We start from the raw sequence: 12,743 nt of genomic DNA on the forward strand, positions 1-12,743 counted from the left end.
AGCTGTTCGTAAAAAAAGAGTAATAGCAAGGAAGCATTGTAAGCATAATACATAATTTACAACCACACCTTTGTTTTACCATACTTCACCACGGTGGACAATTTCGATTTGTGAAGGGGTTAGGGGGCCTCGGGACCGCTTCAGATCGCGCGCTTCTGATGTCAGCCGTGGCCCGTAGGGGATGCATAGCGTGGTTCCGAGTGCAGAGCAAACAACTGCACCGCCGCTCCACAATGAAGCGTCGTAGTAACTACCCGGGGTTGCATTTGCACGTCTCTCATTGTGCGAACACAGCAACACGCACGTCGAGTCCCAGGCGCTGAGATCCCCTGAAGCGAGAGCTCCGTGTGTGTGGCTGTGGATGTGTACGTGGGAGCGGTAGTAGAGCGGTTAGCGTGCTGCACTAAAACCCCAGCGACCGAGTTCGTTTCCTCGCTCACGGCCGACAACAGCGAAGATGATCCGGAAACGGTCCTGGCCTACCCTATGCCAACCAGTGCCGGATTATTTTCGTAGCAAAAGTAGCTACACATGTAGTAGCTACACATGTAGTAGCTACACATGTAGTAGCTACACATGTAGTAGCTACACATGTAGTAGCTACACATGTAGTAGCTACACATGTAGTAGCTACACATGTAGTAGCTACACATGTAGTAGCTACACATGTAGTAGCTACACATGTAGTAGCTACACATGTAGTAGCTACACATGTAGTAGCTACACATGTAGTAGCTACACATGTAGTAGCTACACATGTAGTAGCTACACATGCTGCGGGCCCCACACTTTCAACGGCCCTGCGCCAAATGCGTTCAAGCTATCAATTCCGGTTCAGTGATTCTGTACTTGCTCTATTACTATAGTACTATACTGCCTTCAACTTTTATGAACGACTGGGTGTTTAAGGTTAGCGATATAGAAAATGAAAAAATACAATTACTTTACTATGCAAGTGAAAAAAATGTGTTTTAATATTTCAGTTTTTTTATTTTTCATTTAGGGCTCCTTTATAACATATGCTACAGGCCCTGCACGAGCTTCATCCGGCACTGAGGTCGACTCAACCTCAAGTGAGTGCCTGCTGCTATGTGTAAACATTCCCGTGCCGGTCTTCATAGGTGCTCGCTAACAGCACTTGTCCCAACAGTCTGTTCAGGCTACAGGAGGGATCTTTGTATTTTTGTACGTGCACACTTCAGTGGTGGGGTAGCGGGTTGTAGTCGCAGTGTCCTGTCCCAGGGCTGCCAGCGAATTCCAATCACCTCGATTCGTTTCGTAGCCAAGCACATCAGTGACAATTGTGAACTACTTTGGTCGTGATGATTGCATGTAATCGTATATCTCAGTACCATACGTTCCTTCAGTTCCTCAGTGAGCTGGCATATGGCAAATTAAAGTTTTTTTTTCATAATTATGTTTTTCTTAACACGTAGATTTTCAGAGCCAATATTATCATTCTAAATTGATATTTGGGTTAGGCCACCTAGATCTGGCCAAATTTTTGTTGTTAATACCCTCCACCACCCGACATAGCCAAACAAATTACACCATCACGTGTACAAGGGTTTTAACAAAGTGGCAATTAAAATTATTATTGTTTCAGCTCAACGGTCAGTTGTAGAACAATGATCACAACCATCATTAGCAATTAGATATGAAGATTCCCTTGAAACTACGTCAAGCATTTTCGGGACAAGATCAAGGAAATTAGACTGTGTGACCTGTCACTGCATTGCGCGCTTTCAGATGCGCTTCTGCAGCTGTCTGGAATGCTCTTCCTTCTGATAAGAGGAAGCCACTGGAGCTATGCACTTAAAAATCTAGATTTTAAACTAATTTCTTTAAAACTGCTTTTTATACCACACAACGCTACGGTCCTACACGTCTACGTTGGTTTTCTGTCCGAGCCGCCTATCCCGCTATGCACCACTCACCTGGCGTGGAAGTTGTACCCCCCCCCCCCCGCCGTGGTTGAATCAATATAGATAACTCGCCTTTTGCCCGTCCAAGGACGGGTGTATTGCAGTAAATCTGAAACTTGCAAGCGGAAAGCAGACCGCGACGTGATATTAATTGGATTAATGCGTGTGCAATTTGTAAGGGGCGCGGTGACACAGACTTATTTCATTTTAAGGTTATAATCCCTTGTTCATCATGACGTCCTTTTTTTACTTTGATGTCTCAACAACAGCGTTACGGAGATCGCGTGACGTGAGGTTTCTGCCTTTGTAGTGAGGGTTGTAAGTTGACGCTGAGGAGGGGGGAGGAGGCGCCTCGGCCCCCCATGTGGAGTGACGTCACCCACTAATTATTATGAATGGGGGGGAGGGTGTCCATTTGGAGAACATCACCTGTTAATGATTATTAATGAGAGGGGCTGGTCGATGAGGAGTGACATCACGAGCATTAAGGACACTAGTAAGTATTGTAGTATGTAGTATAGTATGTAGTGTAGTATGTAGTGTAGTATGTATTTACGTTGTCCCTTCCCCGCACCTCCAATCAACATGGTTGTCAACGTACGGTGCGAAAAAAGTTCAACTTCCATACATCATAAAGGTGTCAAATTTAACTTAGAATTATTGTTGTTTTTCTTCAGCCAATCGAGACCAGTGAGATAACCCCAACCCAATGCAAAGGCAGCCACAGGTGCCTGAAACCCACGTCTCAGCATTGCTGAGTGCGCTCTTGTGGTAATGGCTCCCTTGCGAATTCAATAATTAAAAAAGTAATCAACTGTGTTATTCACTGCGTTATTTGCGGCTGAAGCTTTATTATTACAGTGGCGCACAGCCAGCTCTAGAAACGTCCCAAGTGGGGGGGGGTCCTGAAATGTCCAGCTTCTTAAATATATCCCTACGTTTATCTAAATATATATGTAAAAACACATATTCTTATGGTATATATAAATAAGATACCAATTTTTTGGGACCTCATAGGGGGGTAGGGGGAAATTTCCCTCTTCACCCCTCCGTGTTTACGTTTAAAAAATAACAATATGTGCATGAATATTGTATTCGTCTGGTGAACATCGTTGACTTTGTTTTATTTCCAATTAAATAAGTGCATGTAATGTTTATTAGTGATAATTTCTTATCATTAATGAGAAGCACAAGTTATAAAGTTGTTAATAAGAAACAAAGCTTCAAATCAAGAAATAAACACAAGTTATCAACGACGGCAATAAGATTGTAGATGTCAGGAACGTGCAAGCATTACTTACGGCTGTCAGTTTCATTTAATGAAATTGCCATTGGCCAAGCCACATACTAGTGGAATCTTGAATGCCCTGTAGCAGAATGCAGCGCTCGGTTGCACAATTTGTTATAGAGACATCGCAGTTCATTCAATCCACAGCTGTACATCATTGCCAAGTACTCTAATCAACTATTCTACACTTGATGAAAAAGTAAGAGGCTTTACCCAGTCCAGCAAGAATACAGGAGGCGTTCATACACTAAATAGACACCCATTACAAGGCATCAAGTCTGCATTAATCACATATGTTCATGGTGAAACATGAAAACAAACATGTTTTGATAATGTGTGCATTGTCCTTGAAACTGATTGGCCACAATCCTTGAAACTAATACTGAAAAAAGGATGCCATACATATTCTACAATTGTACTCCTGGAGTAAAGCACAATAGTTTACAGCTCCTTATCAATCCGCTGCTGAATGAAGACAATCCCACGCCGCATCAGTCATGGAGATTGTTTAATCGTGCTCGTTGGTGGAGCAGCCACCCCAGAACCAGTGTCAGTATCACTCGCCAATGACATTAGTCACTGCCAGGAATCCAACTCAGGATTCTGGATTCATAGCGTAGTTGTGTGTTCTTATCTCAAAATAGCATTTGGTTTAGTTAACGTGTTCTTTACCTAGTCTATGGAAGTTTATATAATTTGTTTAAGGAGCAAGGTAAGGTATCTTTTCAACCTATTATAGAATTGATGGCGATGTAAACATAATAATTATAGATAATTCTCATATTTATGGATTATAAATTTAAAAAATCCGAGACCAAATTCCCACGGCAGGGTGCAGAGTAAAGCCTTCCTTACACATCCAGAAAAATATTTATCGAAATATTTTATTTATAAAATAATGTACGTGGAAAATCTCTAAACCTTGATCATTTGTTTGGTTGTTCACAAGAACATGAATAGTAAAAATTACATCATAGCGTCACATATTCGACCACCTGGGAACTGAGGTTTAGGTGCATTTTTTCAAAAGGTCAGATCCGTGAGCATCTGCAGAAGTGATAGTTACATCATCATGCACACCTGCTGCACTGGATGTAGGCAGTTGTTTGGTTAGGATGAATATGTGATGTAATGCGACGTACTGTAAAACTGAAATTAAAACTATGAAAAAATGTTACAGCTCCACCGGTTACATGAAGAAAATACCAAACTGTGCTGAATAGGAAAGTCGGTCAAGTTGCCCACGCTTTCACTCGTCGTTCAGAGCAACGTTAGACTTTGAATGCACTGCGACATTGGATTTCTAAAAACTAGACCACAGGTAAAAAGGTATGAACATAAATGGCGATAATATTAACCACCTCATATTTGCTTACGATATAGTTATTATATTCACTGATGGGCTACCGGGGGTTGATGTCAATCGCCTGCAGCTGGTGTCGAATACGGCTGGCAGGCTATTGACTGGTATGTCGAGGACCGGTCATAATTATAACGCCTCTGTTCACGGACCGCATTAACTGCTCGTGCGAGGGTACATTCAAAATCAATCCTCTAACCTATAAAGCCCTACAAGACCAGGGACTCTTCTACCTGCAAGGAGTCCTTTCTCCGCACTGCCCCTCAAGACCAACTCAACCCACCGACAAGGGATTGCCAGGGTGGAAATGGGCGCCGAACAGCCGAGCAAAGACTGCACTATACTAGACTCATCAGCTTTGTCTGCATCTCTCCACTATTATTTATCTTCGGTGGGAGCGTAAGCCACCACCACCACTATTTCTCGCCTTTTGTTGATGGAGAGGTGAGCCCACAGTAGTCCGGGACTCGCAGTTTCCCACACCTCGCCTCCAAACAATTAAACTATTCTTTGGTTGTTTCGGTAAAGTCACGTTGATAGAAAAATAAAAAAATAACGTTTCGATCGCAACACAAGCAATCGTCCTCAGGTGAAACAAATACAGCAGGCGGACTGCTGAGGCAGGAAGAAATATAGCGATAGCGCTACTAAGCTTTACGTCAAGATTTAACCGCCTCTACGGGGAAGGTTCCCACACAACCATTAGATATTTTAACAGACTCCGAGACAAGAGGGCTCATCTGATCGAAGAGATGCCGCGACACCAAGGTAGGACCGATCGCCTTATTTTTGTTTGCATTCTGACCACAAGTATTGTCGTTAATACCGACATAATTAGCCGAGGTATTCCTGACTCTGCGATCTTGCATTTACTTGAAAATTACATCTCAAGCCCCGCCCACTTCAAGCATATATATAACCTTTGGCTGCAGTGGCTCTGCCTTTGGTGGCAGTTTGTTCACCTGAGGATGATTGCTTGTGTTGCGATCGAAACGTCGTGATTTTTTTATAATTTTATTATTTTTCTATCTACGTGACTTTACCGAAAGAACCAAAGAATAAGAATTCCTGCAGTCACCAAAGCTTTAAGTCAAAATTAAACTATCACGTGCAAAACTAGGTGAATAACTCTTAACAGCCAAATTTGACAATATTGTTAACCAAACTCAAAGTTTATTAATTATTCTGTTTCATGGAATTGTATGTTTCAACCTCACCAGTCCATACAGGATAAGTGCACCGCGTGTGTAAGAGATTATGGAAAAGTTTACCAAGGGGAGATCATCCCGCACTATGGATCTACATCATTGACTAGTACTGCCCAACTATTAAAATAGCAGATACATATTTTTGACTGTTTAGGTACTTAAAATGCATGAGAACTGTGGGTTTTGTTTATTTGTACAAAATAAAAATCATTAATGTAAAATACCTGATCGTCTGTCACTCAACACACACTCCTCATTGTGTAATAAGTTGGAGTGCATTTGGCACACTACTCGTCAAGACCAAAGCAATTGCAACTTTACGTAATAAAAAATGTTGTCTGAACTTGTGCTCGCCACCGTAAGGGTTAGCCTCTGGCTGTAAACATCAATTCATGAGCATGTGGAACGTGTGCTGATTGTATTAAAAAACTAAAAGGCAATACGTTTTAGGAAACTATGTGTTCCAATTGAATAGTAGTTTCCTTCTGCAGTCAAAACACAATGGAATATTTCATAACGTAAAAATGTTACGTACACAACCAAATCCCTCGTTTCTCAAGTCTTACTCCTTGTGTTTTGAGATGTGGTGCACTGAAATAATATCCTTTATAAATCGATTTCTTTCGTATATTTTCAAATTGTATTGTCATTGCTTAGTGGTTCCTCGTATGAGGACCATCAGATACAATCATTGCCTGCCAGTCAGCCGAGGTCTATCAAAGCTATGCAGTATACAGCACTGTAGTTAAGATCAACACACCACTCGGTTAAAATTGATTCCTGCCAACCGAACAAAGATGTCATTTCCCGGACCGAGGGCAACTCTAGTTGCAATTCAAGCTTTTTATGTATTTATTTTCCCACGCAAACGCTTTCTTTAACTACAATATTACTCTTGTACAAAGCACAGATTGGACGGAAGGTGGAATACTTGTGTCATATCTGGGGTGTAGGGTGCACCCAGTCAAGGGATATTGATGATCGAGCACTCACCGATTCACTCCGGTCACTCACTCACTGACGGTCAGTCGCCTCCTCGTCACTCTTCTATCGCTACGAACATGGTTACTGTTCCCGTGGACGTCACGAGTTGATTCCTCCTCCGATGTTGAGGCCTCGGTATACCAGACAGTGTTTCATATCATCCACACTGTGGTCAGCCACCACACTGCGGGCCACACCACTTCTCTCCCTGCTTCTTCCCTCACACTGCTCCACTTTGGAATGCCCTCCTATCATCTCGTCCCAAGCTCTCATAACCATACACAATAAATAAAAAAGAGCGTTAACTCTTATTGTTGTGTGTTGCTGGCCTCTTCATGCTTTGGACCTTTGTGGGTTGCCAGATGAACCTGTACCCTGACCCAATACGTGACAATTTACACCCGTGGTAACTAAATAAATAAGCAATGAACCGCATGGCCATATCTCTCTATAAAATACGTAAACATATTTAATCCGCATCTGGATGTGCATAATTTAAGCAGCATTTGGTCTATACAAGAAAACTCTAGATATGTTTGACATTCAGTGCCTCATCAGAAGTCAGGCTTGCTTGAACCAATGCTGAACTGTCATATGTGATATGCACCCTCTCTGTACCTGTGGGGGCCTCTTTCGGCGTGCCGATAGCTCCCTCTACTGCCTGACTGTGTTCATAGCCGGTGCACTCCCTCTTGTCTCAGGCGTCAGGGAAGTGTTATAACCTGTGCTACTGGTCTTAACCGGGGAGAGTATTACACGCACACCATCATGCATGCATGAATCAACTCTACTAACTACGGAATTTATTATCTTATATAGATTTATATAGCGCCTTAGTCCAAGGTAGTGGCAGGGTACATACTCTTAGTTCTTTCGGTAAAGTCACGTAGGTAAAAAATGTAATAAAAATAAAAAAATAAAAATCACGACGTTTCGGAGGCAACACAAGTCTCCGTCATCAGGTGGGACCGTCACAGCCAGATTAGCTGCATCAAGTGAGGGAGGGATTCAAGGTGTAAGCTCTTAAGTACCAGTTAAGGGAGGAGGGGGGGAGGGGCTTATCAGAATGTGGTAGCCAATGAATGGAAAGTATCGGGAGGGGGGGGGGCTAACAGAGGGACGGGGTACTCGTGGTCGAGGTCAAGGATGTGTTTGTGCACAAGTCACTGTGGATGTACATAGTAGGAAAGGAAAGAAAATGCCCATGTTTATACCAATGTTGGCTGACAATAAAGAGAGTACTGTTAAACGTTAGGGATGTTAACACTCGGTAAAGTAAAATAGTGCCTGTCAGATAAGATGGTCCAACAATGTGTAATTACATCTTTTTTGCATGGTTGATAACATCTTTCCAATGATTACTAAGTTTGTACCCATCATCACTGTTGAAATTATGTCTGTGTTTGTATATCTGAATGGCTTCGTGTACAAACCTTTGATGGTAGCCAGAGGGTTTGCAGAGCACTTTAGTCTCGGAGAAAACAATCTCATGAGAGCCCACCGCGTTGTAGCAAAGATCTGCAACGGCAGAAGACTCAATTTTGCCGTGTTTCAAATCTGACTTGTGCTCGCGGACATGATCAAAGACATGACGTTTCGTTTCCCCAATGTAACAGTCACCACAGCTGCAACTCAGTTTATAGACTCCAGGGTATTGCAAGTCAGGGATGACATCCTTCACAGATGGAATTAGATCACGGATTTTACGTACTGTACTGAATCGGACTTGGATCTTATGTTTGTTTAGAATTTTGGAGATCTTTTTGGTCACGCCTGCTATGTATGGTAACGTGACAGTTTTGATCGGAGATTCAAGTGGCTGTTTCTGTATGGTGGGAGAAACAGCTTGGCGGATGGTGCGTTCAGAGTATCCGTTCATCCTGAGGGCCCGATGTACATGTCTCAATTCACTGGCCAGGTGGTGTTGGTCAGAAATGCCATGAGCTCTGTGGTATAGCGTTTTGATGAGATAATTATTTTGAGATGGGTGGTGGTGGGAATCCGGTTTCAAGTAGGAATCTGTGTGGGTGGCTTTTCTGTAGACAGAATGTCCCAAGGATCCGTCAGGTCTCCTCTCAAACAGAATATCTAAGAATGGTAGTTTGCCATCTTTCTCCACTTCCATGGTGAATCTGATGGATGGATGTCTGGAATTGATGTGGTCCAAGAAGTGGTTCAATGCTGGGAGGCCATGTGGCCAAATGACGAAAGTGTCATCCACATACCTCTTCCACAGGGAAGGACGCAGGGTGGATGTCTGGATGGCGTCTGATTCAAACTTTTCCATGAACATGTTGGCTATCACTGATGACAAGGGGGAGCCCATAGGGATACCCTCATTCTGTTTGTAGAAGGTGCCATTCCAGGTAAAATAAGTGTTGGTGAGGCAATGCCTAACCAGCGCAGGTACATCCGAATTCAATCCATGTTGGACCAAGTCCTCAATTATTGTTAGGGTGTCAGGCACTGGAACTTTGGTAAACAGAGATACTACATCAAAACTTACGAGGATATCATCAGGAGATAGTACCATGTCCTTGACCAAAGAGACTAGTTGGGTTGAGTTGAGTACTGCCGAAGAGGTCTTGCCTGTGAAGGGAAGTAGAGTATTTGATATAAAACGGGCTAGTTTGTAAGTAGGGGAGTTAATCGTTGACACGATGGGTCGTAGCGGGGTGCCTTCTTTATGGATCTTGGGGAGGCCATAGAGTCTGGGAGGTCTAGCAGCCGAGGGTTTTAGAGGGACGTTTAGTTGGTTCGATTATGGAAGTCGAACTAGTGATGATCCTGTTGGTTTTTGTCGTTAGGATGTTAGTAGGATCGCTTTTAATTTTGGAGTAACTACCATCATTAAGTAGGTCCAGGATTTTGTTGTTGTATGATTCTTTATCCATGATGACCGTGGCATTGCCCTTGTCTGCCGAGAGGATGACTATATCATCTCTCTTTTTTAAGTTCGCGAGTTCAGAGCGTTCGTTTTTGCTAATGTTACTAGTGGGTTTCTTAGCATTCTTAAGAATCGTGGCTATTTCAGCTCTTGCTACATCCGTATGGATGTGTCCTATGCCTCTGAGGGCAACATCAACCTGAGAAATGACATCCTCTACTGGTATATATTTGGGGGTGACAGCGAAATTTAGTCCTTTGGCCAGTACCGTTTTCAGATTGTCAGAAATTGGTATGTTACTCTGATTAATAACAGTCTTGTTGACATCCAGCTTTGTGATTTGTGGCTCTGATTTCTTCTTAGATAGGAGGTTGAATTTAGAAATCAGGTTGGCTTTGCATTTGGTTGACAGTGAGTCAGCAGAAGCAGAAGTCATGTTGTCAACGTGGTTCCAATCAGAAGGAGACATTTTTTGTGCTAACATTAAATGTGTTTGTAAGAGAGTCTTGTCTAAATTATCGAGTTCAACTCGGAGTAACCTTATTCTCTCCGAGATTAGTGAAAGGCTAGCTTTAAGTCAAATCTGTTTAGAGTTCGGTGAGGACACAGCAGCAGATGTGAGTGTGAAAGCGATGGGTATTACCTTGTTATCGCGGCATCTCTTGAGGAAGGCCAGCGTCTCGAGAAGCTGTGACTTCTTGTCTCGTTGTCTGTTAAAAAATCTAACAAATAGGTGAAATTCCTCCCATTCTGATAAGCCCCTCCCCCCTCCTCCCTTAACTGGTACTTAAGAGCTTACACCTTGAATCCCTCCCTCACTTGATGCAGCTAATCTGGCTGTGACGGTCCCATCTGATGACGGAGACTTGTGTTGCCTCCGAAACGTCGTGATTTTTATTGTTTTATTTTAATTTCATTTTTTACCTACGTGACTTTACCGAAAGAACTAAGAGTATGAATCCTTGCAGTCACGAAAGCTTCAAATCTAGAAGTAGTGACAGGGGTTGGGGTAGTGATAGGGGTTGGGGTAGTGATAGGGGTTGGGGTAGTGATAGGGGTTGGGGTAGTGACAGGGGTTGGGGTAGTGACAAGGGTTGGGGTAGTGATAAGGGTTGGGGTAGTGATAGAGGTTGGGGTAGTGATAGGGGTTGGGGTAGTGATAGGGGTTGGGGTAGTACGATGGGCTCGGGAGAAGAGATGGGTTTTAAGGGAGGAACGGAAGCAGGTTACAGTGAAGATGATTGTTTAATGTCCAGTAGGAGTTAGTTTCAGTGAAGGAGAGCAAGAAAAGAACTGGAATTTAAGCATGACTGGCGAGGGAGGCGCAGAGAGGGGCAGCAGAGATTTGGAGCGTAAAGGACGGAATGGACATAATAGTAAGATATGAGAGAAGCGAGTTACGGTGGGGCAAGTCCATAGTGGGATTTGTAGATTAAAGTGAGACATTTTAAAAGACAGCGACAGTAGACAGGGAGCCAGTGGAGTTGGGAAAGTAGAACAGAAGTGTGGGGAAGGTTAAAAATGATCACGACTGAGGCATTTAGTATCTGTTGTAGAGGAATTGCAATCGTCATGATGAAAGAAAATAAGGAAGTAAACCAGGAGTTTAGCAGCAGATGAGGGGGGGGGGGATTTTGCGAATATTGAATAGGTGAAAGTGACAATTGCGGATAGTGACAGAGATGTGGTTGGAGAGGGGGGCGTTGAAGATGACTGCGAGGTTGTGAGCAGAAGAGACGGAGGGAGATGTTAGAGAGTGATATGGTAGGACAGGTTGGAGGGGGGTGGTGAGAGGGGAAGAAAAGAATTTCAGTTTTAGAACGATTGATGGAAAGGTAGTGGTTTGTCATCCAAGATTGGGCAATCGATAAACAGTTGGAAATGCAGGAGGAAAGGTGAGCGGTAAAGGAGGGAAAGGGAAATTAAATCTGTGTCGTCAGTGAAGAAGTGATGGGGAAAGTAAAATGAAGAAATGACAGCTTCCATAGGTGAGATCGAGGGATAATAGCAAGGGCTCCAGGACAGACCCTTGGGGGACACCAACAACGATGGGCGAGGGAGGTGAGGTGGAGGGGTTGAAAGATAGAGGAAGTACATGAAGAGAGATAAGACTGGAGCCAGGGAAGGGGTATGTTTGAGATACCGAAACTGGAGAGGGTGGCTGAGGAAAGATCGAGAATGAGGAACGCGAAGCCAGAATGGGCAGAGTTTGTTCAATGGTTATCAAATATGTTTCATATAGGATACCGGCGCGAACAAATCTATGGACATGAGACAGAAAAAATGAGAAACAAAAAAGTAAGCACCGCATTTGATTATTTGACTTGAATAACTGCGAATCGTGACAATGCAGAGAAGAGCTGAAATGGTGAACGGTTTGAGGCCTATTTGTGAGGCTTCATGGTACAGCACCACCTACCTCAATCAATCAATCTACAGTTCTTACGATTGCATCTACGAATCCGTTTAAAATATTTATTTTAAGTGGCTGTAAATCAAATATTAATACAAAAAATTAACATGAAGTATTTGCTTTTCATTTATAGTTCAGATTGATACTTATCCATTATTTACGGCAATCTTAGGTGGACAGTAACTGCGATATAAAACAATTTAGTTTATTCATTTGTTCATCTGAGGATCTCGTTCAGCAAGTTTCCTTGCTATTTCACAACGGAGGTCCGTGGTTCGTGAGGAAAGAAGAAACAAAAACATCGAAATTTCATGCGAATTAAACTCGTGTAATGGTCCTCATTAACGGTCCCCACAACATCCGCATTCCCTACCCCCTGCACGATAAACCCTGCGCCCACTTGACCGGGAGTAACTAAGGTGATAAATATGTTGAACCTATTTTAGATCATACGATGCCAACCGTGCTAATCGGAGCTGTGGGGGAAGGGCATCTAGACACAAAAAGCAGTTTTAAAGAAATAAAGTTTCAATCTAAATTTAAAAGTGCAAAGCTCCATTAGCTTCCCAATGTCGGAAGGAAGAGCATTCCAGACGGCCGCAGAAGCGCATCTGAAAGCACGTGATGCAGTGACCGTCTTTGTTCGATGGCCAGTCAAAAGCTGCTGCGAGGATGACC

The sequence above is a fragment of the Lethenteron reissneri genome, chromosome 30 (genome assembly GCF_015708825.2).
Source record: "Lethenteron reissneri isolate LAM-NWPU_2019-01 chromosome 30, ASM1570882v1, whole genome shotgun sequence".
NCBI classification, from domain to species: domain Eukaryota; kingdom Metazoa; phylum Chordata; class Hyperoartia; order Petromyzontiformes; family Petromyzontidae; genus Lethenteron; species Lethenteron reissneri.